General features: G+C 43.1%; 1 protein-coding gene and 1 pseudogene across 2 annotated transcripts in view; one reads left to right on the forward strand and one right to left on the reverse strand.

Annotated features, from left to right (window-relative positions):
- Nucleotides 1-5,854, forward strand: part of LOC307097531 (ankyrin repeat family A protein 2-like) — a 70,977-nt pseudogene extending 65,123 nt beyond the window's left edge. The window contains exon 2 of the transcript in view: nucleotides 4,862-5,854. The product of the transcript in view is annotated as an ankyrin repeat family A protein 2-like (transcript). The remainder of the gene's footprint in view (nucleotides 1-4,861) is intronic.
- The window catches only part of CCDC3 (coiled-coil domain containing 3), a 109,938-nt gene that overhangs the window by 70,883 nt on the left and 26,020 nt on the right, over nucleotides 1-13,035 (reverse strand). The gene's annotated exons all lie outside the window — the stretch shown is intronic.

Below are 13,035 nucleotides of genomic sequence, written 5' to 3' on the forward strand. Positions count from 1 at the left end.
CTGTTATAGCTACAGGCCACACAGTTGGCTTCTGCCTTGTTTTTCTGCTGGACCTGACTCCCTCTCCTAAGCCATGTCCCATTCTAAGCTGGAGCTCTGATACCTTCCTAGTTCTTGCCATGTCCCATAGCTACTTAGACCCCAAGTCACATTCCAGACTCTTTTAAAATGAGGAATCCCAGAAATCAGCTTGACTTGGAGTGAACAGGGCAGCAGGGGTATAGGCTGGTATAGCAGCAAGAGCCCCGACTGGGGATGTAGATAAGCCTGGGTTCAAATCTCACCACACCAACTCACTGACTGAGTGACTAGGCAGGCTTCTCCAAGCCTGGTTCCTCGTCTGTAAAATGGGGACATCACCACCTTGCTTTTGGAGTTCCAAGGAATAAGGAAGATCCTAAGAACAATGGGCTGTGATTTACTGAACTACCATTTAGAGAGCCCTTATTCTGTGCCAGGTGCTCTGCTAGGGGCCAGGAGGAGACAGAGAGAGCAAAGCCCTCTCTTAAAGACATGAGGTCTCTCTTGCTAATAAACAGTCTGAAGGATCATCAGGGAAAAGAGAACAGCTGAGATCTGCCCTCAGGGAAGCAAGAGACAGAACATCATAACACAGTGCAAGCCCTGCCCCAGCCCTGAGTCCTGGTATGGAGCCCACTACAGCAGTCCAACCCACAGGGCGAGCTGCATGGCTGAAGAGAGGATGCTCCAAAGAGACCAACCAAGGACTCTCCCGAGACCATTCCTGAGCAATTTCTGAGCAACAGGAAAGGACAGGGAAGCAAGCAGCAGCACACGGCCTGGCCTCTTTCCTGAGTCCTGAAGGAGTGTCTTTGAAGAATGCCACCGACTTTTGCCTGTCTGCACCAGCAATGTCTGTGCAGGAAAAGGTAAGGGAAGCCAACTATGCTCTTGCAATATGGAAGTCTCCAGAAAGGTCACAGGCAGCAATTATTTGGTGGGTTTCTGGTACCACCGAAAAGCTGTTGCTGCCTCCATCTCAATGAGAAGGTATATTCCTCTCATGCACTGCACCTTACCCAACTTCTACTGTACAGGCACACCTTGGAAACGTTGTGGGTTCAGTTCCAGACCACTGCAATAAAGCAGATATTGCAATAAAGGGAGTTGTAATCTTTTTGCTGGTGGAGAATTGTGCCTTCGATCTGTAAAAATACAGTATCTGCAAAGCACAATAAATCGAGATATTTCTGGTCTTTGGGCTTCCAGGTAAACCTGACTCAGGTCTCATATCCCCAAGGTCCCTTGCACATGACCCCAGCTTTTCCCCAAGTAGTATGAGGGCACCAGGACTTGAGTTATTTTTCTTTAGCTGCTAACAACCTCTGTGACCTTGAGTGGGTCATACCTCCACGTTCTCATCTGTCGTGACATCTGTGGGTATAAAGGTCAAAAGAGAAGAGGAATGAAAGCACCCTGAGAACGAGGCAGCATTCCAGAAAGGTTAAAGATGGTCAACAGCAGGGTCAATAGCCCTCCAATAGTGGGAAATAAAGGGAGGTGGACAGAGTGTCCCAAATCTGAAGTCACCTTAGCCACCAAAATGAAATATATTGATAGGAAAGGCCTGCTGGGCATAGTGAAAAAAATCTCATCCCATCTAGAAATCGGGGCAAGGTTTCCAAACTTCCTGTCTGGAGTTTCCATTTGTGAGGCAGGCTGTTTTCTGGAGCTGGCCAAGCCGGTTGGCAGTTGGCGTGTTCCACAAGGGCATCATCAACAGAGCACAAGGATAGGACAGTTGAGCAAAGGCCAGAGGTTTATTTCCATTGTTGCCAAATGACTGTCCCACTGGTAGGGACTGGCCACATTCCTTTCCTCCTGTTTTCCTCTCCAAGTGTTTTTACAGTATCTCCATTGGCTGAGGGGATGGAGCTGACTGATGGTAGATTTGTTATATTTCAGCGATTTCAACTATTCAGAATTGGGAAATCCTGTATGTGGCCATTTTATTCACCTAACCTCCACCTCATAACATCCTTCAGATGGCACAAAAGAGGGAAAGGGAGGGGACAGGGGCTTAGGGGCCGGCTGGAACAAGTGCTACTGGAAGCCAAGGGTGTGGAGCAGGACGGTGAATTCCATATGAGCCATAGAGGAGCCTCAAGATAAGCTCAGAGTCAGGAATACTCAAGTTGTGTGTACCCCCCAGCCCACTCCCATATTTCTGGGGAAAAGGAAGAGCAAATGTGATGGTCAGGGTCAAGAGGCCTAGTTTTTCATAGTGGTAGGATCTCCACCCTAAATCCCATAAAAGGAAATTGGCAGAGTGTTTTATGAGAGCTCTCTCTGCTGTCCCAGAGAAACCTCATGCACACCTAACCCAAGGCTCTGCTCATCTCCCCTTTGCCCCCAAGACCCAACCTTCAAGGGCAGATGAGGACATTCTTTTGCCAGCTCCTGCAATGGTAGGGACCAACCTCATGGAGAGCAAGACCTGATTGCTGCCAGGCACATAGGAAGAAAAGTGGGCTGGCTCAGTAGGTCAGAACAGAGGTGGGCAGGTGGGAGATGAGGACCGGATGAACTCTCTTCCACATGACAGTCCCAACAAACCCCTGCTCTCCCTGGAAACATTTTGGAACCCAAATCAAAGGTACGGGATGGAAGGAAAGGATAGAGTTGTAGGGGGAGAAGAAGGTAGAAAAAAGAATAATCATAGTAATAACATTACAGCCGGTTTTTATTGAGCCTTTACTATAAGTACATTAAGCAGTTAACTTGAGTTAATACATTCAACCCTCCCAACAACCTTATAAAGTAGGTTCTATTATTACCTCCTTTTTTAGATGAGGAAACTGATCCTACAGCCAGTATTGAAAAATGTTCCCAGGGCCTCCAAGACACAGCTATCACTCTGAGTGGCCAAAAAGAAAGGCCAGCATGTCTGGGAAATGCATTCCATGTGAGAAAATGGGAGCCTAGCAACCTGCTGTTGAGAGTGTTTGTCAGCGTATCAAGAAAGAAGACAACTTGGCCCTGAGGGTATGGGCACCCTGTGGTGCTGGCCCCCCAGCAGAGGCACCCACCTCCCTGAGCAGCAAGGTAGGTGTCCATCATCCTAGATCACTGTCTAACTGTCTAATTGGAGGGCTTTCTGTGAGCCTCTGGTCCTTCAGCCTCTTGGATGGGTCTTACTACATAGCACGTGGCACAATCAGATCCTCAAATCTCACCCAGGGATGAAGGTTTGATGACCAGATTTGCATCTCCTTAGCACTTCACTGCACCTACAGCACAATACCCCGAATAACATGTCTCCCCAAACTGATAATTGACAGTTACCATTTTTTGAACACTTACTATGTGTCAGAGACTTGTAATATCTGGTGTTTTATATGCATTGTTTCATAAAATCCTCAACCCTTCCAGGTAAGTATTGGCACGCCTTCCTTGTATGTCCCATGACAAATGAAGAGTCTGAGACTCCCCTGTTAAGGGATTCCCAGTGGTCAAACAGCTGGTAAGGTCAGGAGTCAAGTCTATGCCTGATTCTGCCCTAGTCATTTGTGGGCTTCTCTGATGGGTCCCATTCTAAGATTTAAATTGTTTTAGGTGCTATGGGCTTTGATCCCACCATTCACACCCTCTTCCCAGGCCCCTGACCCAGCAGGAAGCAGAGGCCAATCCCCTCATAAATGTCTTCCACTCAGAGTCTTCCAGTCTTCTGCCCATATCACCTCAGAGGGCTCAGTGAGGAAGGTGCTTGCTGCCCCTCCCCCGCACCTATCCCCAACACGCATGCTCATTCCAGGCCTCCCCACACCCACCAATCGAAACAACCAAGGTTCATTTGGCACCTAGCCCCAGCCCAAGTTCTGAACAGACAAGAACCTTCCCATGTTCTGCTCAGCCCCAACTCCACCTACTGGGCATTAGTTGAGCCTTATAAAGGAGTAAGAACATGATGGGTTTCAGCAGCCTTTGAAGAGAAAGGCTTAAAGAGAAAACAAACCCACCAAATCAGTTCACCCCTGGTTGTTTTTCAACTAGAGGAAAGATGGGCAAATCAACACTGAGCCACTCCTCCGATGGTCCCAGACTCACAAGCCTCCCTTTGTGATGGCCAGGCCTGCACCAGAGTGCTCAGAACAGGCAGGTGCCCACCTGCCAGGCATCATGTGGGCAGGTCCTGCTAACAGTCTTCTTACCAGCACACTCTGGTAAGAAGGGGTGCCCCCTGGCAGTTGACAGAAGAAAGGGACATTGTGCATTTAGCCAGAAATTCTTACAGGAAGGCCTCAAAGCATTTCATTCTTATCATCTTTTAATCATGCTACAAGGGTGATATAGTTAACCCAATCCAAATTTCCAGGTGCAAAATTTAATTTCCCCAGGTTCCAATGAGTTGAAATGAGACCACCTAGATGGGGAGGAAGAGATGTGACCCAGGGGCGGGACTTGGGACTTGCCCAGTGACTCAGTGGTCCACAGAAATGACTGTGTCTCTGTAGTACCCAGGCAGTAAGCACCGCAAAGCAAAGCGCATGGCGGAAAGGACCTGGAGATCCTCTTGGCTGCAGCGACATGGATATGGAATGCTTTTTGTCCAGAAACAAAAGAAGAAATCGAAGTGACGTCACAATCAAAACAAGCTGGGACTGGAGTGCCTGTGGTGCATTGGTGACCCCAAATGGAAAGGATCCCGCTCACTGTTGGCTATGGAAGGTGGTCGCGAGGCCCTGCGCTCCCACGGGTGGGCCTTCGCCTGCTGCCTCGTGATTGCCCACTGTGGATATTTCTTAATATCCAAACTCCAAGAATACACTGGGTCCCACTGTTATAAAACCAAGGGGAAATTATGGAGAAATGTTTACATTACTGGAACTACAGTTGAAAGCATGCTACATCAGCAAATCTGGATACTGGAGCCCAGCTGATAGTGGAAGAGTGTCCCAACAGTTATGGTCCAACTGGCATTAAAATAGAACATCAGCTGGAGTCAAATGCAGAAGCATCAGCTCAGGGTGTTGCCATGGAATGAAATTCATATTGCCTCGCTGATTTGATATGAGCATGTGTTCTTGACCTGTGAAGTCCTTATGAAAAGGATAGTGAAAATATTCAAGAGCAAGTAAACTCTGACCTGGAGGTGGCATCCATCCTATTTAAAGCTGAATGCAATATCCATACATCTCCTCTGGGAATCCAAGTAAGGCATGTCTACACTCCCTCTACAACAAAGCACTTCTCACCCATAAAACAGTCAATTACTCTAACCAATAGACACAGAGGAAATGAGGTCACAACCACACCTCTGTTAGCAAATTCTTTATCTGTCCACCAGTTGGCTGCTCAGTGAGAGATTCTCTACCTGCTACTTGTATGGAACAAGAAAATGATATCAATCACACGGATGAAGACAGATTTACTCCTCTGACGTGGGCTAGAGTACACAGGCAAATAGCTGTGGTAGAGTTTCTACTTCAGAAGAGTGCTGATCCCCAGCTTCTAGGAAAAGGTCAAGAGATTACACAGTCCCTGGCCTGTGCTAACGGCTACATAACTATTGTCAAAGTGCTGCTTGATTGTGGCATTGATGTAAGGGAATACTTTTGGAGGCTCACCTTTGCTTTGTGCTGTACATGGAAATCATGTGAAATGTGTAAAAATGCTTTCAGAAAATGGAGCTGAACCAACAATTGAAACCAACACTAGATATAATTCTATGGATTTAGCTGTAGCCCTGAGCTATGGAAGTGTCCAACAGGTTACTGAGTCACATTTATGGAAGCTGTTCAAAATACCAAGTAGTAGACAGTCTTCAGAAAGTGTTGTCTGCCCTTTTATTTACTTTTTGGCCCTTATAAACAATAGTTTTGTTTGCTTATAAGTTTTTAACTCAGGTACAATATTTACTGATTTTTAGTAAGTTTTAATAAATATTCCTCTGAGTAATTCATTGGTTTATAATAAAATTAATGTTGATGCTTTTTTGTAAATGTGTTTTATAGCATATTTAAAATGATAAATAAATGTTTTGTGGTATGTAAATGTTTATGGGATAGATAGTTATCTGTCTTTGTATCGAGTGCTATAATTTAACATTTTCAGGAATTATTCTACTCTATTAATCTTCACTCTTGTATTAATTTACTGACTTTATATAGAGTTTGCTATAAATCCATAGAAAAAAATATTATTGAATTAAAAATGCACAGTATGTTTACAAAATGTTATAAATAAAGTACATTTCCAGTTTTAAAAAAAATTAAAGAGATGTACACCTGGAAGCCCGAATTTCTTGATCTGAAAGACTACCCCCCACACACCATTCTGAGATGGCAATTTAATGGCCCAAAATGCAAATGCAAAAGGCATTTGGGACTTTACCAAATTATAGAGGTCCCATTCACCAGCTGGCCATGAATATATCTTTAAATCTCAAAATAATCCTGTGAAATACCCCAGTTTTATACCAAAAAAAGTGGAGGCTCAGAGGAGCTGAATGACTTGCCGACTGTCACAGAATTCGTTTAGAGGAGTACTAGGATTCAACTGCAGGGTCGGCTCCGATCTAATGGTATCCACCCCTTTTAAGTGTCCACAAGAAGTTAAGCAGTGCCTTCTACGTTTCTCCTCAGCATCCATAAATGCCTGTCGATACCAGGGTCCACAAAGCTTTTCAAGGGAAGAGAGCAAATCCACGCCCCACAGAGTTAGTGGCTGAGTGCAGTGCTAACAATGAAAGCACCTGACACTAATTCCGGGGATAGGTCTCCCCATAAGCATAAAATCCCAGCCCTGAGAGACACATATTTGCAACATGAATTGGCTAGAGGGAAAAGCAATGACCTTTACTGGAGGGTTTCAACTAATTAGTGTTTTTTCTAACACAAAATCCAAGCCTTCAGAGGGCCTTTCCAATAAGGCTATATAAGCAGTTTTCAAACACTAGGAAAGACTTATTGCTGACTCCTTCAGCCATAGTAATATTTCATTTTTGACAAACACATATTAAGTTCCTATTGATTGTGTAAAGAATTGGATTTTTTATGCCTTTTCATTAGTAGCTTATGATGACCTAATTAGGGACAGATAAATACTCATGAAAGACACCTGGAGTAAATGTGAGTATAGCCTTCCTTAGGACAACAGGACAGAGGAAGAGACTGGCCTGGGCTTGTGCATAGATGGAATATGGATGTTGTCAACTACATAGCTTGAGTGATTTGATGCATCATCCAGAAAATAAAAGCTATTTCCTTGAATAGTCTGTTGCACTCACATTTTTTTTTTTTACTTAAGGGATCAGAAGCTTTAAAATGCAAATGTTTATGGAGTAGTAATAAATAATGCCACTGCTACTCTTTACCACTTTAACAGAATTATTCCTTGGGATCAGCTTCAATTGTCTAGCAGCTTGGGGTTGGTTACATGGCAAAGGTCAGAAAAATAAATATGTGCTGCCTGGAGAATGGGACACTGCGAAAGAGACAGACAGGAGGCATCAGGTAGGTGGGCAACCTGAGGTCTGCTGGGAGAACCCATAGAGGAAAACAAGACAGAAAGATAGACAGACAGCACAGAGAGACCACCCTGGTCTCCAAACACAGCTACAACCATTTCCCAGAAAACAGAAAATGACACTTCTCTCCAGCCACAGAATTAGAAAATGGGAAAGGATCCTCTTCTCAGATCAAGTAAACAGAAATAACAAAGAAAGAGATGCCATGTGATACCGGGCAAGAATGCCCTTCCCTTCCCTGAGAAGTGTCCAACAGGTTACTGAGTCACATTTATGCATAAAATGTCAGCATGCTCCTATAAGTATGTATGTGTCGGTCCACTTCCTCTGACGTTCAGTATGACAGTTTTGCTTTACTACAAAACTATAACAAAGGATTGGACACTTTTGGAACCCTATGCTGGTTTCTACTAACATATTTAAATAGTCTTATCATTGAAATTATGATTATTTAAAGTCAACACAGCAGCACTAGGCCACATGCTAACAACTAACAGTTGTAGCTTGGAGTTTTTGTTTTCCTATAAAATCATTTTGTGATGTGGCATTAAGGGGTTGAACTAGATGACTTCCTAGCTCCCTCCTAGCCCTGCATTCTTCATCCTGTGTCGGTACAAATGGAATGGCCTTGTGTGCACTCTGAAGACAATGACCCTGGAACATACTGGCAGCATCAGGGGTTGCCCAGGCCCTGGGGGGAAGCATGATTCTGCCAGATGTCACAACTGATTTAAATAAAAGAAAGATGAGAACCAGCCAGAGGAACTGATGCTTGACAGCATCCCTGAGGGTCTGTCCAGTGAGAGCCAGAGCAGTGTGGGGGAGACAGGGGAGATCTCCTCTGGCCAGGATACACAGGCAGTGCTTGCTGCAGCCACTGTGATCATTGCCCAGATATGTCCCTACTTGTCTGCAAAACCACAGTGCAGGCTGAGAAAGGCGAGAGCTGAAGCTGCTGGGCAAAGAGACAGGGTGATGCAGAAGTGAAGGGCCTACAGAAATGTAGAGGGGTGTGGGGAAGAAGAAAGCATAAAGGCAAATTCACTTTTCCCCTCCCCAAGAGAAGTTTGCATGAGCTAGGATGTCCACAGAGAGAGCTCAGATGGTGACAGATGTTCTGCTTCCAAGACAGAAAGGAGATAATGATCATCTTTTCGTATTTAAAACCACAGCTTGATGGCCAGAGATCTTACACACCTCTGTGTCCCTCCGCAAAGCCTCTGCAAGGACAACACATTCAGCCTCCACGTCCACCTGGGGACAATGAAACACTGAGGAAGAATTTAATGAAGAAAGCAACCACAGACTTCGGGAACAAAAGTGAGAACTTGTATTTTCTAGCCGGCAAGACTCTCAGATTGCTTTATTTAATTTCCTTTTAATACTGGAGCACGTCTCCATAGTAACTCCAAGAACCGGGGAGCCTCATGAGGCCAGGTGGAGGCTGGGATCACAGAAGACCTCTGATGGAGGACCAGACTTCATTTTGATTTCCTCCCTCACCATCTCAGTGTTTACGAACTGAAGTGCTCCAGAAAGGCTTTGGGATTGAACATTATTATGCAAGAAAATAAACAAAATTAAGGAAGAAAAAAAGGATACTCAGTGAAGTCTCTTCCACAAACCAGAGTGAGAACTTTCTCCTGCTTTGGGGCACAGGAGCTATACCTGACGGTATAGAGGAAGCTATCTGCAGAATTTGAGTACCAATTATTTACAAAGCTCTGAGGCTGATTACCCTCAAAGTTCCATGCCATAAGGACCTACTGTAATCCATTTTGCTGATGGAGAAACTGAGTTGTGGTGAGATCATGTGATTATCAAAATGAGATTATTAAAAATGAGAATTGACTAGCATGGATCAAATCTACAGCTATGGTCACATATTACAACGTGAGTGAACCTTGAAGACTTCATGCTAAGTGAAATACGGAAGTTGCAGGAGGACAAACACTACATGATTCCACTTATATGAGGTCTCTAAAGTAGTCAAACTCATGGAAGCAAAAAGTAGCATGGTGGTTGACAGGGACTGGGAAGGGGCAGGATGGGGAGTTGCTGCTGAATGGGTCCAGAGTTTCAGTCATGCAAAATGAAAAAGTTCTGGAGATCTGCTGTATAATTGCATATAGTAAACAACACTGTACTATACACTTAAAAATTTGTGAAGAGGGTAGATTCCATGTTATATCTTTTTACCGCAATAAGAAAATATCTATAGCTGTGAGTAGCTTAACAGTTGTGTCTGCTCCTTCCTAGTGCTTCTGCAAAGACGAGTTTGAAGACTTTTCACTTATACTATGAAGGAAAATGTCTACAGCCATAGGTCTAGTGAGAAGAGATGACAAACATGGCCAAAGACATGAAGAGACATTTCACTGAAAAGGCAATACAGATGGTAACCATGCTCCAACGAATGGGAGGACATGATTGTAAATCATATATCTGATAAGGATCTAGTGTCCAAGATATGTAAGGAACTCATGTCCCTTTGCAAAGCAAGGACAGTCAACACACTCAGCCCCCATGTCCATATGGGGGCAATGAAAACACTGAGAAAGAATAAAAAGAAACACAATTAGCCCTGGCCAGTATGGCCCAGTTGGTTGGGTCTTGTCCCATGCACCAAAAGGTTGCTGTTTTGATTCGCAGTCAGGGCACATGCCCAAGTTGTGGGCTTGACACCTTGTAGGAGGCATGCAGGAGGCAGCCAATCCATGTCTCTCATATCGATGTTTCTCTCCCTCCCTCTCCCTTTCTCTCTCTCTAAAAATCAATTTTAAAAAATGTAAAAAAATACTGGGCAAAGGACTCGAAGAGACATTTCTCCAAAGAAGATATACAAATGACTAGTAAGCATATGAGAAGGTGCTCAACATTACCAGTCATTAGGTAAATGCAAATCAAAACCACAATGAGATACTACTTCATTCCCACTAGGATGCTTGATTCAGTAAGACAGAAAATAACAAATAGTGGCCAAGATGTGAAGACATTAGAATCCTCATACATTGCTGGTGGGGAAGGGAAATGGTGCAGCTGCTTTGAAAAACAGTTTGGCAATTTCTCAAAAGGCTAAACATAGAGTTACCATATGATCCAGCAAATCTACTCCTAGGTATATACCAAAGAGAGATGAAATATATATCCACATAAAAACTTACCCATAAATATTCATAGCAGCATTATTCATAATAGGCAAAAGTGAAAACAACCTAGTGTCCATCAACTAATGAATGGATAAGCAATATGTGGTACACCTATACAATGGAATGTTACAACAGGGATGAACCTTTAAAACATTATGTTCGGTGAAAGTAGCCAGACACAAAAGGCCACATATTATAAGATTTCATTTATATAAAATGTCCCACATTGGCAAATCACTAGAGACAGAAGGTGAGTGGCTGCCAGGGGCTGGGAAGAGGGCAGAATTGGGAGTGAGTGGTAATGGGTTCTGGGTTTCTTTTTAGAGGGATGAAAATGCTTTGGAAATAAATGATGATGGTTGCACATGTCAGTGAACAAAGTGCACTTAACTGTACACTTTAAAAGGGTGAGTCTTACAGTATGTGAATTATATCTCAAGGAAAAAAAAGAATTAAAATCATGGTGAGATAGTATTACATACCTATCAGAATGGCTAAAAAAAGTGATAATACCAAGTGCTGGCAACAATGCAAAAAATTGGATCACACATTGTTGGTGGAAATATAAATGATCCGGCCACTTTAGAAAATAGTTTGAACGTTTCATTAAAATGAAAAATTGATTTAGTATATGACCTAATAATGACAACCTTGGGCATTTTACTGCAGAGAAATGAAAACTTAAGTCCACACAAAAACCTACACACGAATGTTCAAAGTAGCTTATTCATAATAGCTAGTAACTAGAAACTAGCAGTAAATGTTCTTCAGTGAATGATTTAACAAAGGATGGTATACCTATAATGAGAAATATTACTCAGCAATCAAAAGAAAGACAACTTGGATTAACCTCAGGGAAGTTTACTGAGTAAAGAAGACAAGCTCAAAAAGCTACGTACTGTAAGGTCCTACTTATATAACCATTGAAATAAAATTCTAGAGAGAGAACAGATTAGTGGCCACCAAGGTTTAAGAATGGCTGAGGAAGAAGGTGTTGCTATAAAGGGGTAGCACGAGAGACCCTGGGCTGATAGGACAGTGTATATCTTGGTTGAGGTGGTAGTGACAGGAAGCTACACATGTGACAAACTTGTCTAGAGTTTTATACACACACATACAGAGAAGTGCATGTATAACTGGTGACAACTGAATTAGCTCTGTGGACTTTACCAATGTCATCACTTGGTTTTGCTATTGTACTATAGTTATATGAGATGTTCACCATAGGAGAGTATGAGGGAAGGGTACCAAAAACCTCTCTCTATTTCTTTGCAGCTGCTAGTGAATCTATGTTTATTCCAAAATAAAGTCTTTTTTACAGTAACTATATAGTAAAGCATTAGTCAATGTTTAAGAATAATTACTGTGTTTCAATAAGATTCATAGTTGATGGCAAAGGTAGAAAAGAAATGACAGCCAGCACAGTCAGCCACAAACCATCCCCTCTATGTGTAGGAGGGAGTTCTCCTCTTACTGTGAATGCCCATAAGCAAAAACAAGGCAAGAACATCCAGTGTGGACCACACATGTATCCTCATTGGCCCTCTATTTCCCTGCATGCAGCTCAACTATCATCTCTGGATCTTCATTCTTGCTCTTCTCTGTCTGAATTCATCATCTTCTCTTCCCTCCGCCTATTATAATCCTTCCCACTTCATGAGGCCCAGAAGCAGTATCCATCTTCCCATGTGGGTTAATTGTATCCCTCCAACTACATACTGGAGTTTAGACACCAGGTGCCCTTCTACTGTATTCTCCGTAATACATGACACAGTGCTAAGAACATAGGGGGCACTCAAAAATCCTTGTTGATGGAATTAAAGCCATCTGCCTGGAGGTCTTTTATTCTTACTCTCATGAAGGAGAGTGGGTACATGTGAAGACATATGAGCCATGACAAACGTTTCACACATAACCAGTACTTTGTACTTTCAAATGTCATTTCAGTTGTTTTCATGGCAGTGCTATAAACGAGGCATAGTAGATATAATTAGACCGCTTTTACAGGTCAGGCAACTGAGTGCAGAATGGTTCAGTGATTTCCAAAGTCACAGTTGATATTAATTCAGGTTTAGAACCCAAGACTCATTCTAAAGCCCTACCAAGTTGCAAATTGCCACATTAAAATTTTATTTTTAAGAAGGTTAATTATGAAGATTCAAATCTTCACAAAGGAAGTGTAACATTTTGCAGCACAAGATGTGGTATTTAGCCAACACCTTGGAAGTGGCTGAAGCCATGTAGGAAGAGGGCAGAGAATAAATGTCTTAAAAGACATCTGATCAAGGACAAATTGGAAGAACACAGGAAAATGTCCACTTCCAAAATATAGCCTAAATCCAGGCATTTCTCCCAGCACCCCTGCTATCTATCCCCTCACTCAAGCCTCTAGCCCTC

Source organism: Cnephaeus nilssonii, assembly GCF_951640355.1.
Source record: "Cnephaeus nilssonii genome assembly, chromosome: 4".
In the NCBI taxonomy this organism is placed as follows: domain Eukaryota; kingdom Metazoa; phylum Chordata; class Mammalia; order Chiroptera; family Vespertilionidae; genus Cnephaeus; species Cnephaeus nilssonii.